The sequence below is a fragment of the Prunus mume genome, linkage group LG5, assembly GCF_029339155.1.
Source record: "Prunus mume cultivar Tortuosa linkage group LG5, ASM2933915v1, whole genome shotgun sequence".
Taxonomy (NCBI): Eukaryota; Viridiplantae; Streptophyta; class Magnoliopsida; order Rosales; family Rosaceae; genus Prunus; species Prunus mume.
Genome location: NC_142702.1, coordinates 15,034,075 through 15,051,529, shown reverse-complemented (window position 1 = coordinate 15,051,529; position 17,455 = coordinate 15,034,075). Strand labels below are relative to the sequence as shown.

General features: G+C 35.6%; 1 protein-coding gene across 4 annotated transcripts in view; it reads right to left on the bottom strand.

Moving 5' to 3' along the window:
• LOC103331340 (B3 domain-containing protein Os04g0386900-like) overlaps positions 1 to 17,455 on the bottom strand; it is a 36,285-nt gene that overhangs the window by 2,772 nt on the left and 16,058 nt on the right. Inside the window, exons 1-2 of one of the 4 annotated variants that reach the window (XM_089053067.1) lie at positions 3,109 to 3,116; positions 190 to 253 (exon numbers count right to left, since the gene is read on the bottom strand). The exons of 1 other annotated variant lie outside the window; for it this stretch is intronic. The gene's annotated coding sequence lies outside the window, so the exon portion shown is untranslated. Of the gene's footprint in view, positions 1 to 189; positions 258 to 358; positions 631 to 3,108; positions 3,117 to 17,455 lie in introns of those variants that run through there. 2 more of the 4 variants (XM_016794133.2, XM_008233956.3) reach the window with 2 other exon arrangements.

The following is a 17,455-nucleotide window of genomic DNA, read 5'->3' as shown; positions in this document are numbered from 1 at the left end:
AAGCCAGTATATTTTTACTCTACACACAATTCTCAGAACACGCAACCTTCTGATCTGGCTACATCTCTTGCCAATCATTCTGGCTACATCTCTTAGAATTATAGTTCTGGTCTGGAGTCATAAAAAATAAAGAATAAAAAATGGAGGAGTCAAGGCAAACAGAATATCAGCCACACAGTCATCAATTACCCGATTGATGAGCAGAGTGGGGGTTCCTATATTGATTACTCCAGCTCTTTTTCCTTCGATCTTCCTCCCTGTAACAACAAACCAAACTCAATTTCTGATTTACTTCTCAATTTTCGACATGACAAATGAATAAACCAACCTAGAAAACCAAAAGAACGTTAAAACCAACCTTTTTTTACAAAACCTAGAAATCCCTTTGAGCTAAACCCGTGCGATGAGAAGAAGGATGAAGCGCAGCTGTAACGGCAACACTCGAACGCAACATCTGAGAGGAAAACCGATGAGATGAAGACCAAAAAGCAGAGCGAAAATCGACGGCCCCCGACGCATCTCCAACAATGAACTCAGATCATCCATCGCTGCCCCGAACCAGCCCAACCAGCTAGTTCGAAATCGATTGGAAATGGAAGGCTTCTCTGAGCGAACGAAACGTTGGGAGCGGAAGAGATCCGAAGGAGAAGGGGCAAAAAGGGAACAGAAGAAAATATTTAGTGGAGGGTAGTTTGGACAATTCACTGTGCGAAAGAGAAAACAAAACGGAGAACAACAGTAAAATGAGGAGCATTTTCGTCATTACACTGTTGCATAGGAACAGTGTCTAGCTGGATTGATCTTTAGTCTGCATACTTTCATGATTGTTCATTAGCGCTGTTCTCCCGTTAACACTTCAGTTTTTAAATCCTATCAAAACAAGATTATTTTGCTGAAAGACATAAAGTATTGTATAATTTATTTGCTGACTTTAAACGAAAAGCATGTTATCCAACCAAGATTACATCAAAAGGCAGAGAGAATTATGGCAAAGATGAATGAGAGGCAAACAGAAAAAATTCAGACAACACCTCAAGCATTAATACCTGGACTAGACCAGGAGGGAGAATTATTTATGATGTATGATATAGTAGTAAACTTCTTTGGTTGTGGTGTTTTGGTTGAACTTTGTCTATTAATTAAGTAGTCTCATTTGAATTTGATTTTTGTTACTTTTGTTGAACTATGTATTTTGGTAGTGGCACAATGGCATTTTAGTTGAATTATGTATTTTGGTTGTGGCATTTAATTGAATTATGTATTAGGTTTAGTTCACTGTGTGATAAATCCGTTGATGTATGGAATAGCATTGTTAGTGAAATAATGGATGGGATGAATCTGTGTTTTGAGTAATTTGTGCACAAGTGATTTTCTAATGAAGTTAGGTAACAACTGTATTATCAATTCATGAAGGTTTGTAAGTGGCATGCATGAATTCAATAAGCTTGTATGGTTTAAGCCTCCTTAGTTAGATAATGCACACATGATTAGTATGTAATATTATTATGGCATAGAGGAATTACTTTTGATTACAGAAAGGAAGAATAGTTTTATGTTGTATTATTTGCTTCAACTCGTTTGAGTGTGTTGCATACGATTCTCTCCTTGTAATTTGCTTGTGAGAGTTAACGGTAGTTTTGCATTTGTAGTTGAGTGCTCAGGTGAGTCGTTTCTTGCATGTTATGTCTAGGCTCTCGGTATCTTTAACGTATTCATTCTGGTCATGTGTGGCTATGTTGGGAGTTACATTGTTGATGTCGGTGTACTCTCCCTGGACTAACCTTTGATGGTTATTGTACTTCCATCTTTGTATTAACTCTAAAAATTGGGTATCTGTATCCTAAAAATTGGGTATATTCCTTTAGGTTATGTATTTAGGTGTAAATTTCCTAAAATTTGAAATTTGAAATAGCATAGTCTAATTTTCCCTCCTATTCTTTCCGGCAATTTTGCTTCTAATTTATCTTCTTTTTGGCTGAGAAGTCTTCGTTTCATTCTTTATTGACTTGTGTTGTTAATTTGCATATGGCTTATTTACTGTTTCACCCCTGAAACGGATGCTCGGTCTCACTTTATCCCCTTAAATTGAAATTTTCTCACTTAACACCCAGAATCTCTAAATATTGCTGAAATTTTATCACTTTACCACTTCCGTCGTCTATTATTTATCTATATTGTCTCTTATGTCTAACTATCTCTCTCTCACCTCACTTGCTCTGCCTCTCTCTTCTCTCCCTTCCCCCATCTAACCTTCATCGAACCCCACCCATCTCCATCTTCTCTCTCTCTCTCTCTCTCTCTCTCTCTCTCTCTGCTAAGAGAGAATATGGGGAGTGATTGTTGAGAAGATTTTTTAAAATTTTTTAAGTAGTGGTGGTTGGGGCGTGTTGAGTAATTCCATGGAGGGTTAGGTATGGGGTAGGGGTTGGTTTTGGCGAGGGGAGAGGAGAGAATAGAAAGGCATATAAGAGAAAGAGGCAGAGAGAAGATAATGAGCTAAAATTACTAGAATGTCCATGCCACGTCATCACATTTAATGGTTTTGTGGATGGAAATGGATGAAAGTGGTAAAGTGAGAAAATTTTAACAATTTTTAGAGATTCAAGTGGGTTAAATGAGAAAATTTCAATTTGAGGGGGTAAAGTGAGATTGAGTGTTCGTTCTAGAGGGTGAAACAGTAAATAAGCCTTTGCATATTTTGTAAAGGCTGGTCTGACAAACTAATCCCATGTAGATTATGATATTTATAGTTCTATAATATAAAATTGTGTTCTTTAATCATTACCAATTTCTAATTTTTCATTCTTCTTGTTTATTTTATTTTTAGCACAAGTGATATTGGAAAGGTGGGATTCGAATATAAGACCTCTAGTATAGGGAAAACTGCTCTTAACTATTTGAGCTACGTGTCTCTTGCTTCCACTCTACTTGAGTTCCAATAGCGCCACATCTCTGATCACCTTTCTTCAAGTTTAAGAAAAAATCTGGATTTTTGAATGTTGAGAGCCATTAAAGATGTGGCACACTATTAATCACTAGGGTCCCTTTTTTTTATTTATGTTTTTTTAATAAATAGTATAACCGCACCATTATACTCCTTAAATATATGTCCCTTTTTTTACTGAGTTTCGTTTATCGATTAGAGTAGTTTAGGCCATTACCTGAGTCTCTATTATCCAATTTTGATTTTTTACTTTTTCAGAGTTATTAATCATATAAAGAATTTAGCATTTTCCCCGTTTCATACTCGTATTATACATGTACGTATGTATTTTTAAATAATAATTTCATTTTCCGTACACATTTTAAAGACTCCGTAAAATATCTTTTTCATGTTTAATACACGTATGTTTTTACAAAATTTTCAATAATACACAAAATTCATGTATTATACACATAATTTTCACATATTATTGAATAAAAAAATATTTAAATATTTAAATAAATTATATTAAAATATTGTATAGTGGCCGAACTTTTCAGTTGTAACTTGTTAAAATTTTGCCGAATAAAACACGTACATATTTTATTCGTATTTTTCTCGTTTTGTATTTTACTAACTATGAAATAATTTAAGAGGCTAAGATTAATTCTTACTTGTTGTAAAAAAATATGCTTAACTACTACAGTGCCCCTTGGAACATCGGTCAATTCTCACTTTACCCTCTCAAAGTTAAAGTGACCCACTTTGCCCTCTTGACCAAGGTTTGGGAATAGTTGGATGTGGTGGCACCGCGTTGCTTTTGTGGGAAGATAGCTTGCTTACAAACTACTTGGACTAAGGCCAACCCACTTCAAAAGATTCCATGTTTGTCCAAACTCGTCAGGGGTAAGTTTTGTTGTTCAAAGTCTGTGAATTGGGTTAAATTTTTTTATTAATTTCTATTAATGGTTGATGCATAGAAGGAAAAAAGGATGTAGGTTTTTTGTTTGGGTGGATGTTGAATTTCCACCTAGAGAGAAGGCTATGGTGAGTTGGCTACTTGGAAGATTGAAGGAACTTGAAAAGGACGTTGGGCATCATCAATCAAGAGAAATAAAGTTAATGGGTTGGCTTATTCTTTCTTGAGGTTTAGTAATGTTGTTGTTTTGGCAATTTCTGTAACATTTGCCACAAAATGTGGCCCTTGCAATGGAGGAATTAGGTAGATTTTAGAAGTCCATATTGCAACTGTATGTAAAATATCATGTATTGGTACGTATATAATGATGGAGGAACATGGTTTGATTTTGCAACTGTATGTAACAATGTATTGGTACTTATCTAATGAATGTGGTTTTTGAACACAATGTGGGAGTCAGTTTTTGGATTTTGGTACTTCTGTAATGGTATCAAAAGCATTACCAAAATAACAATACCTCCAACACTTCCTAGAAGGTACGAAAAAAAAGTATACAAATCAACTTATCTAATGAATACCTGGAAACAGTTCATAATATTGATCAAAATTGCACCAAGTTGGAAACAATTTATAACACTAATCAAATCCTTATAGTTTATAACATCCATCAACTCCTCACAGTTTATAACATTACTGATCAAGTCCTTAACAGTTAGACTTGCAAAATAATAGTTCAATCAAAAGCCGCATTTGAAAGGGTTGTCCTTAACACTTGTCCTTAACAGTTGGACTTGCAAAATAATAGTGGAATGAAAAGGTCTTCATAAGAGGCATTTTAACAAAACATATAACACTTGCACATCATCAGAATCTCCAAGGTTGATAACCATCCAACAAATCCTTCCGATTGGTAAATTTCTTCCTCTTGGCAGGAGATTTAAACCCCTTTTTGTTTGTACCATTGGCAAAAGGGTGTGATGAGCTTGCACTTGGTTGAGATCCATGCACAGTTTGAGAAGTTTGGGCAGGTTGAGAACATTGGCTAGTTTGAGAACCTGGACAAGTTTGCACAGATTCACTTCCTTGCACAAATTGAGATCCTTGCACAGTTTGAGAACCATCCTTCTTTTTAGGAAGTTTAATCCTCTTTGTGAGAGACTTGAACCTCTTTTTTTTTTTTTTTGGCAGTTTGAGAAGTTTGAGCAGTTTGAGAAGGTGGGGCGGTTTGAGAAGCTTAAGGCTTTTCAGACGCATGTGGAGTTTAAGAAGATTTGGTAGTTTCCAAGTTATACCTCTGCAACTTGGTGGCTGTAGGATTAGATTTGGTGGTTGTTCACCTGCTGACCTCATCCTCTTCTTCCTTGTTCTCCCAGGTGTTGGAGAACAATCAATATAAAACCAAAATAACAGAATAATAAAAACCAACGAATATATTTTATATAGATATAATTGAATCAATACAACAATAATATAGATTGTAGAATACTGACTTGAATTGTAGATAGAGTCCTGCAGATTTGCAGTGTCCTTTAGACAGTATTTCTCCTCTACCCTTGTGCTTGTAGTTCGATAGGAGTCTGTCCACCAGGATTAAACTATCTTAAATCTAAGCCTAAGCACAGTGGCTTGATTTCTGGCGAACAGTGGTATGAATTCTCTCAGGAAGTGTAAAATGTGAGAATGATGATGCAGTTCAAAAGTCTTTTTCTGGTTTGGTCGTATTGTCATTATATAGAGGTCTGACACCTCTTCATCCAACAGTTATGTTAACTGTTTTAATTAATTCGAATTTCAGATTTTGGTTTATCTGAAAAAACCGAATTTTCAATTAATAAAAATTAATTATTAATTAAATCAACAGAGCCCAAGAGCCCCCAAGGCCTAAGGCCCATCTTTTGACAATTAATTATATATATATTTATTACACAAATATATATATAATCCAAGCTCAAACCATGTTGAGGCTCAAGTTTGCCTCCACTAGGCCCATACTCTATTTAGTAATTCTAATGTGTTGGTGCTTATAAACTATGGAAGAAAACTACTCTCTTCCAATGTGGGACTACATGCAAGTGTAATTTCCTATACAAACTCTAACAATACCCCACATTTGTATAGGAAAATTATAACGTGCATATTTGAGAGAAAACTTAGATATAACACATATCAGGAGAGGTGTCTTTTGGACTTGAACCTACCTTAGTGAATACTTATCGGATTTACTGGGTGACGCAGTGAATATAAAATCTTGAACTGTTCACCTTTTGTAGTAAACCGAGACAACAAGTATCACATATGTTACATCTTAACATACCACTTATTCATACGTTTGTGTTCATTTTGGTCCTGAACAGATCCTGGATTCATAGGAGCTTTAGAGAATTTAGCCATCTCATTCTCATAAATGCGACCCCACATTTACTCCTACATAGGTAATGTTGACTATGAATAGTCTGCTCTATTCCTCTTGATGTCAAGAAATCAACATCATTAAACTTTCGTACCCTAATAGACTTCTTGCAGACAACACACTTCTTTCTATCATAGGAATGAGATTTAAGTGTGTTAGCTCTTTTGAATTATGCCTAACCAGTTTGCCTATTGAACCTAGACCATGGGATCTCCAATCAGCTAGGTTAGGTTTCCGTTAGGCCGATTCATTTATTGAATTGGCTTCAATCCCATTCCCCTCGATGTTACTTTGATTTGCTCTCTTGACAAGCCTTTTGTAAATGGATCCGCAAGGTTTTGTCTTGACTTTATGTAGTCAATAGAAATTATTCCATTTGAGAGCAACTGCTTGATTGTATTATGCCTTCGTCTAATATGTCTAGACTTTCCATTGTATACATTATTTTTGGCTCTTGCTTGAGCAGCCATACAATCACAATGTATACAAACAGCCGTCACAGGCTTAGGCCATATAGGAATATCTTCCAAAAAGTTTCTTAGCCACTCGGCTTCTTCACCAGCTTTATCTAAAGCTACAAATTCCGATTCCATTGTTGATCGGGCTATGCAAGTTTGTTTACTAGATTTCCAAGATATGGATGCTCCTCCTAGTGTAAAAACATATCCACTAGTGGAATTTGTTTCTAAATCATTAGAAATCCAATTGGCATCACTATATCCTTCTAGTACTGGAGGATATTTGGTATAGTGTAATCCATACTCCAAGGTGTAATTTAAATATCTCAAAACTCTAATCAATGCTTCCCAATGATCATGTCCTGGATTACTTGTATACCTACTAAGTCTACTCACGGAATAGGCTATATCAGGTCTTGTACAATTCATAATGTACATAAGACTACCAATGATTTGTGAATATTTCTTTTGTGAAATAGATTCACCTTCATTCTTCTTTAATTTGCAACTTGCATCAAAAGGTGTTACAGCATGATTACTTCCAAAATGACCAAACTTTCTAAGAACAGTTTCTACATAATGGGACTGTGTTAATATATAACCGTCTGAATTTCTTTTGACTCTAATTCCAAGAATTAAATCAGCAAGACCTAAGTCTTTCATGTCAAAACTGGAGTTTAACATTTTCTTGGTAGAGTTAATTATGTCCTTGTTAGTCCCAATTATGAGCATGTCATCTACATACAGACACACTATAACACATGTGTTCTTATGTGTCTTGATATAGACACATTTATCACATTCGTTTATTTTAAAACCATGTGTCATCATAGTATGGTCAAATTTTTCATGCCATTGCTTTGGAGCTTGTTTTAGTCCATAGAGAGACTTTACAAGTTTGCAAACCTTTAGTTCTTGACCTTTTACTACAAACCCCTCAGGTTGTTCCATATATATTTCCTCATCCAACTCTCCATTTAAGAAAGCGGTTTTTACATCCATTTGATGTATTTCCATGTCATAAATTGACGCTATAGCAATCAACATCCTTATTGATGTTATTCTTGTCACAGGTGAGTATGTGTCAAACAAATCTAAGCCTTCCTTTTGACGGTATCCTTTGGCTACCAACCGAGCCTTATACTTATCAATTGTACCATCTGCTTTTAATTTCTTCTTAAAGATCCATTTGTATCCAATTGGTCTATTACCAGGTGGTATATCAACCAATTCCCATGTATGATTTTGCATAATGGATTCAACCTCACTATTGATTGCTTCTTTCCAAAATGGAGCTTCTGGACTTGATATTGCCTCTTTATATGTTTGAGGCTCAGCTTCAGCTATCATGGTCAAGAAATCTGGTCCAAAATCTTTTGGTATTCTTGTCCTTTTACTTCTTCTAGGTTCTTGATCTTGTTCATTTTCTTGAACACTAGATGAAGTAGGATTACCATCATCTATTCTAGAATTCTCATTTATTCTAGAATCATCAATAGTTCTTTTGCTATTGACATTGGACCTTCCTTGTTTATAAGGAAAAATGTCCTCAAAGAATATTACATCCACAGATTCTAGTATTGTATTCACATGTATATCAGAAACATCAGAGTGAAATACTAAAAATCTATAAGCAGCACTATTGGATGCAAATCCAATGAAAACACAATCTATAGTTTTGGGTCCAAGTTTAGTTCTCTTTGGCAAAGGAACTTGAACTTTTGCTAGGCAACCCCACACTTTGAGTGTCTTATAGGTTGGTAACCTTCCTTTCCATACTTCATATGGTGACTTGTTACTCGTTTTATGTGGAATTCGATTCAAGATTGTATTTGCAGTAAGTAAGGCTTCACCCCACATGTTATGTGGAAGCCCAGAACTATTCAGCATAGAATTTATCATGTCTTTTAATGTCCTATTTTTCCTTTCAGCAACACCGTTTTGTTGCGGTGTATAAGGAGCTGTCGTTTGATGAATTATACCATTTGTGGCACAAAATTCAGCAAATGCAGTGGATTCATATTCCCCTCCTCTATCTGATCTTAGGACTTTAATTTTTCTGTTGAGTTGATTTTCAACTTCAGCCTTATATGTCTTAAACATATTCAAGGTCCCATCTTTGCTATGTAATAAATATACATAACAGTACTTGCTGCAATCATCAATGAAAGTCACATAATATTGCTTTCCTCCACGACTTGGTGTTGATTTAAAATCACATAAATCACTATGAATTAAGCCTAGCAGTTCATTGGACCTATTATGTACAGATTTAAAACTTTTTCTGGAAAATTTAGATTCTGTACATGTTTCACATTTAATATTTTCAATAGAATCTAACTTAGGCAGCAATCCTAAATTATACATTCTATGTAAGGAACGGAAATTCACATGTCCTAATCTAGCATGCCATAATGTAGAAGAAGAATCAACCATATAAGCAGAAGCCTTATTTATATTATTATTCATAGAATTGGCAGATACATTGAGTTTGAATAACCCATCAGCAAGATAACCTTTTCCCACAAACATTCCCCCCTTAGTTAGTACAACTTTGTTGGATTCGAAAACTAGTTTGAATCCTTTGTTGCTTAGAACAGGTCCAGATACCAAGTTCCTTCTTATGTCTGGCACATGCAGCACATCTAGGAGGGTTAGTTCCTTTCCAGAGGTGAATTTCAGAAGCACTTTTCCCTTTCCAACAACAGCAGATGCAGAGGCATTTCCCATAAGCAGTTGTTCACCGCCATGTATCTCTTGGTAAGTAAGAAATGCATTCTTATCACCACAGATATGGCGGGTGGCTCCAGTATCAATCAGCCACTCATTGTCATTCGAAACCATGTTGGTTTCTGACACCACTGCAGCCAAGTTTTCTTGATCACATTGGCCTGATTGTTCCTTGGCTGTTGTAGTTTGGATTTGCGGATTGGCAGGATTCGATTCCTTCTATGCTGCAGTCTTGAGCCTTATGGCCTGTTTTCCCACAGACTCCAAAGCATGCTCCTTTAATCTTTTTGAAGTCTTTTCCTTTTGCTCCAGGAACAAAGTTCTTCTTGTTCATTTTGGGATTGAATTTTGGTTTTGCTGAGGTTCCTTCAACTATGTTTGCCTTGGCTTCCATGTTTGAAACCACATTCTTGTTCTCACTTATTCTGTTATCCTCCTCAATCCGAAGCCTAACAATGAGATCCTCCATACTCATCTCCTTTCTCTTGTGCTTCAAATAACTCTTGAATTCTTTCCAATTTGGTGGGAGTTTTTCAATCAAGGACGCCACTTGGAAAGATTCATTGATCTTCATGCCTTCAGCAAGAATCTCATGGATAATTTTCTGGAGGTTTTCAACTTGTTTGACAACAGGTTTGGAATCTACCATCTTGAAATCCAGAAATCTGCCTACAACAAATTTCTTGGATCCTGCATCTTCAGTTTTATATTTTTTCTCAAGAGATTCCCAAACTTCTCTAGCCGTCTTGAATGCTGCATAGACATCATACAGTGCATCATCAAGTCCATTCAAGATATAGTTCCTGCACAGAAAATCAGATTGTGTCCATGCATCAATTGCAGCGACAGTCTCTTTGGTTGCAGGATCCTTATTCGACACAGGGGCATCCTGTCTGAGAATGTGGGCTAGATTTAATGTTGTCAGATAGAACAACATCTTCTGTTGCCAACGTTTGAAGTCAGTGCCTTTGAATTTCTCAGGCTTTTCGGCATGAGAGGTCTTACTTCCTGATTGTTCCATAATACTATCTAAAGATTGTTGGAGAACAATCAATATAAAACCAAAATAACAGAATAATAAAAACCAACGAATATATTTTATATAGATATAATTGAATCAATACAACAATAATATAGATTGTAGAATACTGACTTGAATTGTAGATAGAGTCCTGCAGATTTGCAGTGTCCTTTAGACAGTATTTCTCCTCTACCCTTGTGCTTGTAGTTCGATAGAGTCATCCACCAGGATTAAACTATCTTAAATCTAAGCCTAAGCACAGTGGCTTGATTTCTGGCGAACAGTGGTATGAATTCTCTCAGGAAGTGTAAAATGTGAGAATGATGATGCAGTTCAAAAGTCTTTTTCTGGTTTGGTCGTATTGTCATTATATAGAGGTCTGACACCTCTTCATCCAACAGTTATGTTAACTGTTTTAATTAATTCCAATTTCAGATTTTGGTTTATCTGAAAAAACCGAATTTTCAATTAATAAAAATTAATTATTAATTAAATCAACAGAGCCCAAGAGCCCCCAAGGCCTAAGGCCCATCTTTTGACAATTAATTATATATATATTTATTACACAAATATATATATAATCCAAGCTCAAACCATGTTGAGGCTCAAGTTTGCCTCCACTAGGCCCATACTCTATTTAGTAATTCTAATGTGTTGGTGCTTATAAACTATGGAAGAAAACTACTCTCTTCCAATGTGGGACTACATGCAAGTGTAATTTCCTATACAAACTCTAACAATACCCCACATTTGTATAGGAAAATTATAACGTGCATATTTGAGAGAAAACTTAGATATAACACATATCAGGAGAGGTGTCTTTTGGACTTGAACCTACCTTAGTGAATACTTATCGGATTTACTGGGTGACGCAGTGAATATAAAATCTTGAACTGTTCACCTTTTGTAGTAAACCGAGACAACAAGTATCACATATGTTACATCTTAACATACCACTTATTCATACGTTTGTGTTCATTTTGGTCCTGAACAGATCCTGGATTCATAGGAGCTTTAGAGAATTTAGCCATCTCATTCTCATAAATGCGACCCCACATTTACTCCTACATAGGTAATGTTGACTATGAATAGTCTGCTCTATTCCTCTTGATGTCAAGAAATCAACATCATTAAACTTTCGTACCCTAATAGACTTCTTGCAGACAACACACTTCTTTCTATCATAGGAATGAGATTTAAGTGTGTTAGCTCTTTTGAATTATGCCTAACCAGTTTGCCTATTGAACCTAGACCATGGGATCTCCAATCAGCTAGGTTAGGTTTCCGTTAGGCCGATTCATTTATTGAATTGGCTTCAATCCCATTCCCCTCGATGTTACTTTGATTTGCTCTCTTGACAAGCCTTTTGTAAATGGATCCGCAAGGTTTTGTCTTGACTTTATGTAGTCAATAGAAATTATTCCATTTGAGAGCAACTGCTTGATTGTATTATGCCTTCGTCTAATATGTCTAGACTTTCCATTGTATACATTATTTTTGGCTCTTGCTTGAGCAGCCATACAATCACAATGTATACAAACAGCCGTCACAGAGCTTAGGCCATATAGGAATATCTTCCAAAAGTTTCTTAGCCACTCGGCTTCTTCACCAGCTTTATCTAAAGCTACAAATTCCGATTCCATTGTTGATCGGGCTATGCAAGTTTGTTTACTAGATTTCCAAGATATGGATGCTCCTCCTAGTGTAAAAACATATCCACTAGTGGAATTTGTTTCTAAATCATTAGAAATCCAATTGGCATCACTATATCCTTCTAGTACTGGAGGATATTTGGTATAGTGTAATCCATACTCCAAGGTGTAATTTAAATATCTCAAAACTCTAATCAATGCTTCCCAATGATCATGTCCTGGATTACTTGTATACCTACTAAGTCTACTCACGGAATAGGCTATATCAGGTCTTGTACAATTCATAATGTACATAAGACTACCAATGATTTGTGAATATTTCTTTTGTGAAATAGATTCACCTTCATTCTTCTTTAATTTGCAACTTGCATCAAAAGGTGTTACAGCATGATTACTTCCAAAATGACCAAACTTTCTAAGAACAGTTTCTACATAATGGGACTGTGTTAATATATAACCGTCTGAATTTCTTTTGACTCTAATTCCAAGAATTAAATCAGCAAGACCTAAGTCTTTCATGTCAAAACTGGAGTTTAACATTTTCTTGGTAGAGTTAATTATGTCCTTGTTAGTCCCAATTATGAGCATGTCATCTACATACAGACACACTATAACACATGTGTTCTTATGTGTCTTGATATAGACACATTTATCACATTCGTTTATTTTAAAACCATGTGTCATCATAGTATGGTCAAATTTTTCATGCCATTGCTTTGGAGCTTGTTTTAGTCCATAGAGAGACTTTACAAGTTTGCAAACCTTTAGTTCTTGACCTTTTACTACAAACCCCTCAGGTTGTTCCATATATATTTCCTCATCCAACTCTCCATTTAAGAAAGCGGTTTTTACATCCATTTGATGTATTTCCATGTCATAAATTGACGCTATAGCAATCAACATCCTTATTGATGTTATTCTTGTCACAGGTGAGTATGTGTCAAACAAATCTAAGCCTTCCTTTTGACGGTATCCTTTGGCTACCAACCGAGCCTTATACTTATCAATTGTACCATCTGCTTTTAATTTCTTCTTAAAGATCCATTTGTATCCAATTGGTCTATTACCAGGTGGTATATCAACCAATTCCCATGTATGATTTTGCATAATGGATTCAACCTCACTATTGATTGCTTCTTTCCAAAATGGAGCTTCTGGACTTGATATTGCCTCTTTATATGTTTGAGGCTCAGCTTCAGCTATCATGGTCAAGAAATCTGGTCCAAAATCTTTTGGTATTCTTGTCCTTTTACTTCTTCTAGGTTCTTGATCTTGTTCATTTTCTTGAACACTAGATGAAGTAGGATTACCATCATCTATTCTAGAATTCTCATTTATTCTAGAATCATCAATAGTTCTTTTGCTATTGACATTGGACCTTCCTTGTTTATAAGGAAAAATGTCCTCAAAGAATATTACATCCACAGATTCTAGTATTGTATTCACATGTATATCAGAAACATCAGAGTGAAATACTAAAAATCTATAAGCAGCACTATTGGATGCAAATCCAATGAAAACACAATCTATAGTTTTGGGTCCAAGTTTAGTTCTCTTTGGCAAAGGAACTTGAACTTTTGCTAGGCAACCCCACACTTTGAGTGTCTTATAGGTTGGTAACCTTCCTTTCCATACTTCATATGGTGACTTGTTACTCGTTTTATGTGGAATTCGATTCAAGATTGTATTTGCAGTAAGTAAGGCTTCACCCCACATGTTATGTGGAAGCCCAGAACTATTCAGCATAGAATTTATCATGTCTTTTAATGTCCTATTTTTCCTTTCAGCAACACCGTTTTGTTGCGGTGTATAAGGAGCTGTCGTTTGATGAATTATACCATTTGTGGCACAAAATTCAGCAAATGCAGTGGATTCATATTCCCCTCCTCTATCTGATCTTAGGACTTTAATTTTTCTGTTGAGTTGATTTTCAACTTCAGCCTTATATGTCTTAAACATATTCAAGGTCCCATCTTTGCTATGTAATAAATATACATAACAGTACTTGCTGCAATCATCAATGAAAGTCACATAATATTGCTTTCCTCCACGACTTGGTGTTGATTTAAAATCACATAAATCACTATGAATTAAGCCTAGCAGTTCATTGGACCTATTATGTACAGATTTAAAACTTTTTCTGGAAAATTTAGATTCTGTACATGTTTCACATTTAATATTTTCAATAGAATCTAACTTAGGCAGCAATCCTAAATTATACATTCTATGTAAGGAACGGAAATTCACATGTCCTAATCTAGCATGCCATAATGTAGAAGAAGAATCAACCATATAAGCAGAAGCCTTATTTATATTATTATTCATAGAATTGGCAGATACATTGAGTTTGAATAACCCATCAGCAAGATAACCTTTTCCCACAAACATTCCCCCCTTAGTTAGTACAACTTTGTTGGATTCGAAAACTAGTTTGAATCCTTTGTTGCTTAGAACAGGTCCAGATACCAAGTTCCTTCTTATGTCTGGCACATGCAGCACATCTAGGAGGGTTAGTTCCTTTCCAGAGGTGAATTTGAAGCACTTTTCCCTTTCCAACAACAGCAGATGCAGAGGCATTTCCCATAAACAGTTGTTCACCGCCATGTATCTCTTGGTAAGTAAGAAATGCATTCTTATCACCACAGATATGGCGGGTGGCTCCAGTATCAATCAGCCACTCATTGTCATTCGAAACCATGTTGGTTTCGACACCACTGCAGCCAAGTTTTCTTGATCCACATTGGCCTGATTGTTCCTTGGCCTGTTGTAGTTTGGATTTGCAGATTGGCGGGATTCTGATTCCTTCTATGCTGCAGTCTTGAGCCTTATGGCCTGCTTTTCCCACAGACCCAGCATGCTCCTTTAATCTTTTTGAAGTCTTTTCCTTTTGCTCCAGGAACAAAGTTCTTCTTGTTCATTTTGGGATTGAATTTTGGTTTTGCTGAGGTTCCTTCAACTATGTTTGCCTTGGCTTCCATGTTTGAAACCACATTCTTGTTCTCACTTATTCTGTTATCCTCCTCAATCCGAAGCCTAACAATGAGATCCTCCATACTCATCTCCTTTCTCTTGTGCTTCAAATAACTCTTGAATTCTTTCCAATTTGGTGGGAGTTTTTCAATCAAGGACGCCACTTGGAAAGATTCATTGATCTTCATGCCTTCAGCAAGAATCTCATGGATAATTTTCTGGAGGTTTTCAACTTGTTTGACAACAGGTTTGGAATCTACCATCTTGAAATCCAGAAATCTGCCTACAACAAATTTCTTGGATCCTGCATCTTCAGTTTTATATTTTTTCTCAAGAGATTCCCAAACTTCTCTAGCCGTCTTGAATGCTGCATAGACATCATACAGTGCATCATCAAGTCCATTCAAGATATAGTTCCTGCACAGAAAATCAGATTGTGTCCATGCATCAATTGCAGCGACAGTCTCTTTGGTTGCAGGATCCTTATTCGACACAGGGGCATCCTGTCTGAGAATGTGGGCTAGATTTAATGTTGTCAGATAGAACAACATCTTCTGTTGCCAACGTTTGAAGTCAGTGCCTTTGAATTTCTCAGGCTTTTCGGCATGAGAGGTCTTACTTCCTGATTGTTCCATAATACTATCTAAAGATTGTTGGAGAACAATCAATATAAAACCAAAATAACAGAATAATAAAAACCAACGAATATATTTTATATAGATATAATTGAATCAATACAACAATAATATAGATTGTAGAATACTGACTTGAATTGTAGATAGAGTCCTGCAGATTTGCAGTGTCCTTTAGACAGTATTTCTCCTCTACCCTTGTGCTTGTAGTTCGATAGGAGTCATCCACCAGATTAAACTATCTTAAATCTAAGCCTAAGCACAGTGGCTTGATTTCTGCGAACAGTGGTATGAATTCTCTCAGGAAGTGTAAAATGTGAGAATGATGATGCAGTTCAAAAGTCTTTTTCTGGTTTGGTCGTATTGTCATTATATAGAGGTCTGACACCTCTTCATCCAATTATGTTAACTGTTTTAATTAATTCGAATTTCAGATTTTGGTTTATCTGAAAAAACCGAATTTTCAATTAATAAAAATTAATTATTAATTAAATCAACAGAGCCCAAGAGCCCCCAAGGCCTAAGGCCCATCTTTTGACAATTAATTATATATATATTTATTACACAAATATATATATAATCCAAGCTCAAACCATGTTGAGGCTCAAGTTTGCCTCCACTAGGCCCATACTCTATTTAGTAATTCTAATGTGTTGGTGCTTATAAACTATGGAAGAAAACTACTCTCTTCCAATGTGGGACTACATGCAAGTGTAATTTCCTATACAAACTCTAACACCAGGTTGTTTGTGATAAAATGGCACTACTACAAAAATCGAAATAGACAACGGGAAACCACCGTCGTGTAAAAGGTTTTCGCCCGGTCGTGAAATCGACTACATCTATTTGGGTTTCAAACTACGACGGCTTTTCACCGTCGTTGTTTATCAGATAAAGATGACGGTTTTTAAAGAAAATCGTCGTTGTTTAAAGGTAAAGATCGTTAATTATAGGAGGAAAGACAACTGTTTTTAATAAAACCGTCGTGTATTGTATGTAAAGATGACGATTTTTTATGAAAATAAATCGTGGATTGTTTATAAAGACGTCATCTTTACATACAATAGACGACCTTTTTATAAAAGCGTCATCTTTACATACAATAGATGACGGTTTTTATAAAAAGCGTCATCTTTACATACAATAGACGATGGTTTTTATAAAAAGCGTCATCTTTATGTACAATAGACGACGGTTTTTTATTTATAAAAGCATCATCTTTACGTACAATAGACGACGGTTTTTATAAAAGCGTCATCTTTACGTACAATACACGACGGTTTTTTATAAAAGCGTCATCTTTACGTACAATAGACGGCGGTTTTTATAAAAAGCGTCATCTTTACGATACAATAGACGACGGTTTTATAAAAAGCGTCATCTTTACGTATAATAGACGACGGTTTTATAAAAAGCATCATCTTTACATACAATAGACGACGGTTTTTATAAAAAAACAACATCCTCTTTACATACAATAGACGACGGTTTTTATAAAAAAACGTCCTCTTTACGTACAATAATGCTTTTTGATTTCCTATGATGCTATGCAATGATTTTAACTAGAAAACCAACCATAATGCTTTATCAAAAATAGTTTCTTTCATAAAACTTGAAGATTCAATAGTTATTACATAGTTAACCAATCTTTATTCTACAACAAACATAATTCCTAACAAGACCTACGTACTCCTAATCCAAGCATTCCTCATCCAAACATACAAATGATGCACAACTGAA